The sequence below is a fragment of the Eucyclogobius newberryi genome, unplaced genomic scaffold, assembly GCF_026437365.1.
Source record: "Eucyclogobius newberryi isolate DKJ021-1_F unplaced genomic scaffold, fEucNew1.0.hap1 SCAF_142, whole genome shotgun sequence".
NCBI lineage: Eukaryota > Metazoa > Chordata > Actinopteri > Gobiiformes > Gobiidae > Eucyclogobius > Eucyclogobius newberryi.
Window position 1 is genome coordinate 46,814 of NW_027315771.1, and position 7,843 is coordinate 54,656.

A 7,843-nucleotide genomic window follows, 5' to 3' on the forward strand; every position below is an offset into this window, starting at 1 on the left:
AAGACCAAAGCTTCTGAGGACAGCGCCAAGCTCTTTAGAAGAAGACGAGGTTGAGCGGGGCGTGAAGGAAGGAAGGAACAGTCACTCACGTACGGGAAACTCCTACCAAGCAGTGGCCAGCCTATAGCACACTGGGATTCTGTGGTAATTGAACCAAGTTTAGCAGTTCCTTTCATCAGTTAATAACACAAGCAGGCTTTCCTATTTACCAATGTAGATAACAGGGGTTACAACAGTGACTCTGGTGGGTCTCGAACTCACAGCCTTTGAATGCCTTTGCAACTTTTGTCTGATTCCCCTTTTTCACAAAAGAAAACAGTCATCCGAAAACGGTCTACATCAATCATTCCTTACCATCAAACTGAGAAACAAGGAGTGAAAAGAGTGCATTTACTCTGTTTATTCAGGGATACTGTTCAATCTATAATTGCTAAATAGCTCTTTCGGGTGATATGTTTTTCTGTACATGTAAACAACTGATTTGCTTGAAAGGCTATCATGAAGGCACTGCTGGGATTTACTAGACAGGCACTTTGACCAACTAAGCCACAGCGCCTCTAAAATGTTACTCCAACCTGTTTCAGGTAGATATTCAGCAAACAATGTTACCTCATGGATTTTGCCTGCGATAGCTCTTCCAAAATAGCTTGTCGCCCCTGGGTGGGCTCGAACCACCAACCTCCCGGTTAACAGCCGAGCGCGCTGGCCAATTGCGCCACAGAGACATCCAGCCTAGTCAATAAAAATATTTGCGACTCGACAAGCCGCAACATCTTTTTTTTTTGAAAGCGAGCCAGCAACATTTGAAAGTTCAGCCCCTGTCCAATCAACGTTGTTTAATGGAGAGCGAGGGCATCAATCTTTCTACCTTTGAGCTAAATCCCCTGTACCAATGTAGCTATAAAAAAAACTGGAAGTCTTTCAATCAATCGACTCTCGCCAATTTATTGCGCACTCAATATACTGCAGTTAATCTGGATATTGAGGAAAAATTGCAAGATAATGTTATTTGACATAATGCCGATGTATTTGCTTACTTTTTCAAGCACACTTGGCAATAAACCTTGTTCAGCAGTGCCTTTTATCAGATAGTAAAGCGCGCAGACGTTCCATTGTAAAAAACAAAAATGTTCTCTCACCATTGTAGAAAAAGCTTCAGTTGTAGTCATCTGGACTCAGTTTGAAAAAATAGACGTTTCGACTCTCATCCAAGAGTCATTGTCAATAAAAGAATTTAGATCGAGAACTCCGATATTAATACTGTTCTGTGGTAAGACCCGCCCATTGGGAGGAGCCTTCCTGAAGTAAGAAAGAGTTGTTTGTTTCAACAGAAACTCCCCCCCTGTATCTACCGAGCTAGCCTATTCAGAATTTTAATGGGCTATTAGAATCCTCTTTGTCTTTGTGAGACCCTGGCTCAACCACCCTGAGTACCTGATTAGCATCTAAATGTCCTGGTCCTGGTCCTCTACCTTTCCAGGGGTTCAGTATCCCATTATAAATAACAGGAAGATTAAATCTTAGCCCTCCATTTCTGTTTAAAGAAGGTTTTTCTTTTTTAACAAAAATAGCTTCCTTGACTCCTCTTTCAAACCATCTTTTCTCCCTGCTTAAAACCTTCACCTCACCGTCTTCAAACGAGTGATTAGAGGCTTCAAGATGGAGATGCACGGCGCTCTGTGGTCCTGAACTTGTATTTCTTCTGTGCTGATAAAGCCTCTTGTGTAGAGGCTGTTTTGTCTCACTTATGTACCGTTCTTTACAGCTTTCTTCACTGCATTGGATCGAATAAACTACATTGCTCTGTTTTTGAGTCGGCAACTTGTCCTTAGGATGAACCAGTTTTTGTCTTAAAGTGTTTCCTGGTTTAAAATAAACAGGGACTTCGTGTTGTCTAAAAATTCTCTGCAGTTTTTCCGACAGGCCAGAGACATAAGGGATAGAAACACCCTTCCTTCTCTGTTCAGTTTCCCTTTTGTCCTGCTTCATGGTTCTCTTCACTCTGTTGAGAGCCCAAGTGGGGTAACCACAGGCTGAGAGGGCATTTCGGACATGTTTTTCCTCTTTCTTCTTGCCCTCTGAGCTCTCACCATTAGCGACTCTGGTGGGACTCAACCCACAACCTTTGAAAGCCCTTGCAACTAATGCCTAGAAGTCCAATGCGCTATCCATTGCGCCACAGAGCCCATACATCCTTGCGTGATGCTCATTTCCACAAACGCAAAACACGGTTTTCATCCAAAATGGGTCTACGTCAGTCATTCCTTGCCAACAAACTGAGAATCAAAAAGTGAAAAGAGTGCAGTTAATCTGTGTGTGCAGGGATACTTTTCCATCTCTTATTCCAATTTGTAACAGCAGCGCATTTTCTGTCATTGTAAATAATTTGCACGCCTGAATGGACAACTGTAACCCTCTCCATAGCCCAGTATATATTATATCTCAACAGGAACATCCATCTCCGTGACAATAAAACAGCAGAACCTTGGCCCATCTTCAAAGGACTCTTGGCCGCACACCTCCGAGACCTCCACATGGCAGCAGAGCACCGGTTCATCACCCACCTCGTCCCCCACAACACCCTGATCCTCCTTATACCCTCTGGAAACCTGGACATCATCTTCTGACCCCGGCATCACCCCCCCATCCACGGCATCACCCCCCATCACTGAAGAAAGTTTGAAGAATGATTGTGTGTTTGATTTTCTGTAATTTTTTGTCTCTTCTCCCCCTGCCCTTGTGTATCCCATTCCCTTGCACTTGTGTGTGATGTTTGTCTGTACAATTATGTAAATATATGTAAATACTTGTAAGATGTTTTTGATAATAAAAGATAAAAAAAATAAAATAATGGACAACTGAGTAGTAGTAGTAGGTTTGAGATGGGCCGGTAATTATTTAGCACTGTGGCATCAAGACTGCTCTTCTTTAAGAGAGGCTTAATGACCGCAGTTTTAAGGCTCTTGGGAATATTCCAGATCCAAGCGACATGTTGACTTTTTGAGTGATTGGAGCCAACAGACTGCTCACCGTAGACTTTAAAAATCTGGTAGACAATGCATAAAGGCAGCATGTAGTGGAACTCAGACTTGTGGTGATCTCTTGGACAGTTTTGTCAGCCAAAAATGCAAAATGGGTTAACTCCAGTTGTCTAGCTGGCTGCGTGCTTGTTATCTGCAAATAATGGTATTTTTAATGTTCTGAACTGAGTCTTGCAAAGAAGACTGCAAACTCATTGCACCTGGAGAAATACAGAAACCATCAGACAAAGTAACATTTACCACACTGTAATTTGAAATGTTAACCCGCTTTGTCATTAGCAGGTCCAGAGTGTGCCCTTTGCCCTTGGTGGGGCCACTCAGGTGCGGAGTAAGACCAAAGCTTCTGAGGACAGCGCCAAGCTCTTTAGAAGAAGACGAGGTTGAGTGGGGCGTGAAGGAAGGAAGGAACAGTCACTCACGTACGGGAAACTCCTACCAAGCAGTGGCCAGCCTATAGCACACTGGGATTCTGTGGTAATTGAACCAAGTTTAGCAGTTCCTTTCATCAGTTAATAACACAAGCAGGCTTTCCTATTTACCAATGTAGATAACAGGGGTTACAACAGTGACTCTGGTGGGTCTCGAACTCACAGCCTTTGAATGCCTTTGCAACTTTTGTCTGATTCCCCTTTTTCACAAAAGAAAACAGTCATCCGAAAACGGTCTACATCAATCATTCCTTACCATCAAACTGAGAAACAAGGAGTGAAAAGAGTGCATTTACTCTGTTTATTCAGGGATACTGTTCAATCTATAATTGCAAAATAGCTCTTTCGGGTGATATGTTTTTCTGTACATGTAAACAACTGATTTGCTTGAAAGGCTATCATGAAAGCACTGCTGGGATTTACTAGACAGGCACTTTGACCAACTAAGCCACAGCGCCTCTAAAATGTTACTCCAACCTGTTTCAGGTAGATATTCAGCAAACAATGTTACCTCGTGGATTTTGCCTGCGATAGCTCTTCCAAAATAGCTTGTCGTCCCTGGGTGGGCTCGAACCACCAACCTCCCGGTTAACAGCCGAGCGCGCTGGCCAATTGCGCCACAGAGACATCCAGCTCAGTCAATAAAATATTTGCGACTCGACAAGCCGCAACATCTTTTTTTTTTGAAAGCGAGCCAGCAACATTTGAAAGTTCAGCCCCTGTCCAATCAACGTTGTTTAATGGAGAGCGAGGGCATCAATCTTTCTACCGTTGAGCTAAATCCCCTGTACCAATGTAGCTATAAAAAAAACTGGAAGTCTTTCAATCAATCGACTCTCGCCAATTTATTGCGCACTCAATATACTGCAGTTAATCTGGATATTGAGGAAAAATTGCAAGATAATGTTATTTGACATAATGCCGATGTATTTGCTTACTTTTTCAAGCACACTTGGCAATAAACCTTGTTCAGCAGTGCCTTTTATCAGATAGTAAAGCGCGCAGACGTTCCATTGTAAAAAACAAAAATGTTCTCTCACCATTGTAGAAAAAGCTTCAGTTGTAGTCATCTGGACTCAGTTTGAAAAAATAGACGTTTCGACTCTCATCCAAGAGTCATTGTCAATAAAAGAATTTAGATCGAGAACTCCGATATTAATACTGTTCTGTGGTAAGACCCGCCCATTGGGAGGAGCCTTCCTGAAGTAAGAAAGAGTTGTTTGTTTCAACAGAAACTCTCCCCCTGTATCTACCGAGCTAGCCTATTCAGAATTTTAATGGGCTATTAGAATCCTCTTTGTCTTTGTGAGACCCTGGCTCAACCACCCTGAGTACCTGATTAGCATCTAAATGTCCTGGTCCTGGTCCTCTACCTTTCCAGGGGTTCAGTATCCCATTATAAATAACAGGAAGATTAAATCTTAGCCCTCCATTTCTGTTTAAAGAAGGTTTTTCTTTTTTAACAAAAATAGCTTCCTTGACTCCTCTTTCAAACCATCTTTTCTCCCTGCTTAAAACCTTCACCTCACCGTCTTCAAACGAGTGATTAGAGGCTTCAAGATGGAGATGCATGGCGCTCTGTGGTCCTGAACTTGTATTTCTTCTGTGCTGATAAAGCCTCTTGTGTAGAGGCTGTTTTGTCTCACTTATGTACCGTTCTTTACAGCTTTCTTCACTGCATTGGATCGAATAAACTACATTGCTCTGTTTTTGAGTCGGCAACTTGTCCTTAGGATGAACCAGTTTTTGTCTTAAAGTGTTTCCTGGTTTAAAATAAACAGGGACTTCGTGTTGTCTAAAAATTCTCTGCAGTTTTTCCGACAGGCCAGAGACATAAGGGATAGAAACACCCTTCCTTCTCTGTTCAGTTTCCCTTTTGTCCTGCTTCATGGTTCTCTTCACTCTGTTGAGAGCCCAAGTGGGGTAACCACAGGCTGAGAGGGTATTTCGGACATGTTTTTCCTCTTTCTTCTTGCCCTCTGAGCTCTCACCATTAGCGACTCTGGTGGGACTCAACCCACAACCTTTGAAAGCCCTTGCAACTAATGCCTAGAAGTCTAATGCGCTATCCATTGCGCCACAGAGCCCATACATCCTTGCGTGATGCTCATTTCCACAAACGCAAAACACGGTTTTCATCCAAAATGGGTCTACGTCAGTCATTCCTTGCCAACAAACTGAGAATCAAAAAGTGAAAAGAGTGCAGTTAATCTGTGTGTGCAGGGATACTTTTCCATCTCTTATTCCAATTTGTAACAGCAGCGCATTTTCTGTCATTGTAAATAATTTGCACGCCTGAATGGACAACTGTAACCCTCTCCATAGCCCAGTATACATTATATCTCAACAGGAACATCCATCTCCGTGACAATAAAACAGCAGAACCTTGGCCCATCTTCAAAGGACTCTTGGCCGCACACCTCCGAGACCTCCACATGGCAGCAGAGCACCGGTTCATCACCCACCTCGTCCCCCACAACACCCTGATCCACCTTATACCCTCTGGAAACCTGGACATCATCTTCTGACCCCGGCATCACCCCCCCATCCACGGCATCACCCCCCATCACTGAAGAAAGTTTGAAGAATGATTGTGTGTTTGATTTTCTGTAATTTTTTGTCTCTTCTCCCCCTGCCCTTGTGTATCCCATTCCCTTGCACTTGTGTGCGATGTTTGTCTGTACAATTATGTAAATATATGTAAATACTTGTAAGATGTTTTTGATAATAAAAGATAAAAAAAATAAAATATTGGACAACTGAGTAGTAGTAGTAGGTTTGAGATGGGCCGGTAATTATTTAGCACTGTGGCATCAAGACTGCTCTTCTTTAAGAGAGGCTTAATGACCGCAGTTTTAAGGCTCTTGGGAATATTCCAGATCCAAGCGACATGTTGACTTTTTGAGTGATTGGAGCCAACAGACTGCTCACCGTAGACTTTAAAAATCTGGTAGGCAATGCATAAAGGCAGCATGTAGTGGAACTCAGACTTGTGGTGATCTCTTGGACAGTTTTGTCAGCCAAAAATGCAAAATGGGTTAACTCCAGTTGTCTAGCTGGCTGCGTGCTTGTTATCTGCAAATAATGGTATTTTTAATGTTCTGAACTGAGTCTTGCAAAGAAGACTGCAAACTCATTGCACCTGGAGAAATACAGAAACCATCAGACAAAGTAACATTTACCACACTGTAATTTGAAATGTTAACCCGCTTTGTCATTAGCAGGTCCAGAGTGTGCCCTTTGCCCTTGGTGGGGCCACTCAGGTGCGGAGTAAGACCAAAGCTTCTGAGGACAGCGCCAAGCTCTTTAGAAGAAGACGAGGTTGAGCGGGGCGTGAAGGAAGGAAGGAACAGTCACTCACGTACGGGAAACTCCTACCAAGCAGTGGCCAGCCTATAGCACACTGGGATTCTGTGGTAATTGAACCAAGTTTAGCAGTTCCTTTCATCAGTTAATAACACAAGCAGGCTTTCCTATTTACCAATGTAGATAACAGGGGTTACAACAGTGACTCTGGTGGGTCTGGAACTCACAGCCTTTGAATGCCTTTGCAACTTTTGTCTGATTCCCCTTTTTCACAAAAGAAAACAGTCATCCGAAAACGGTCTACATCAATCATTCCTTACCATCAAACTGAGAAACAAGGAGTGAAAAGAGTGCATTTACTCTGTTTATTCAGGGATACTGTTCAATCTATAATTGCAAAATAGCTCTTTCGGGTGATATGTTTTTCTGTACATGTAAACAACTGATTTGCTTGAAAGGCTATCATGAAAGCACTGCTGGGATTTACTAGACAGGCACTTTGACCAACTAAGCCACAGCGCCTCTAAAATGTTACTCCAACCTGTTTCAGGTAGATATTCAGCAAACAATGTTACCTTGTGGATTTTGCCTGCGATAGCTCTTCCAAAATAGCTTGTCGTTCCTGGGTGGGCTCGAACCACCAACCTCCCGGTTAATAGCCAAGCGCGCTGGCCAATTGCGCCACAGAGACATCCAGCCCAGTTGAAAAAATATTTGCGACTCGACAAGCCGCAACATCTTTTTTTTTTTGAAAGCGAGCCAGCAACATTTGAAAGTTCAGCCCCTGTCCAATCAACTGTGTTAAATGGAGAGCGAGGGCATCAATCTTTCTACCTTTGAGCTAAATCCCCTGTACCAATGTAGCTATAAAAAAAACTGGAAGTCTTTCAATCAATCGACTCTCGCCAATTTATTGCGCACTCAATATACTGCAGTTAATCTGGATATTGAGGAAAAATTGCAAGATAATGTTATTTGACATAATGCCGATGTATTTGCTTACTTTTTCAAGCACACTTGGCAATAAACCTCGTTCAGCAGTGCCTTTTATCAGATAGTAAAGCGCGC

General features: G+C 42.8%; 2 non-coding genes across 2 annotated transcripts; both read right to left on the minus strand.

Moving 5' to 3' along the window:
* Positions 1 to 4,022: 4,022 nt before the first annotated feature.
* On the minus strand, positions 4,023 to 4,096 carry trnan-guu (transfer RNA asparagine (anticodon GUU)). Its single transcript has one exon. It is a non-coding gene; the product is annotated as a tRNA-Asn (tRNA).
* Positions 4,097 to 7,392: 3,296 nt separating this feature from the next.
* trnan-auu (transfer RNA asparagine (anticodon AUU)) lies at positions 7,393 to 7,466 on the minus strand. Its single transcript has one exon. It is a non-coding gene; the product is annotated as a tRNA-Asn (tRNA).
* Positions 7,467 to 7,843: the final 377 nt, after the last annotated feature.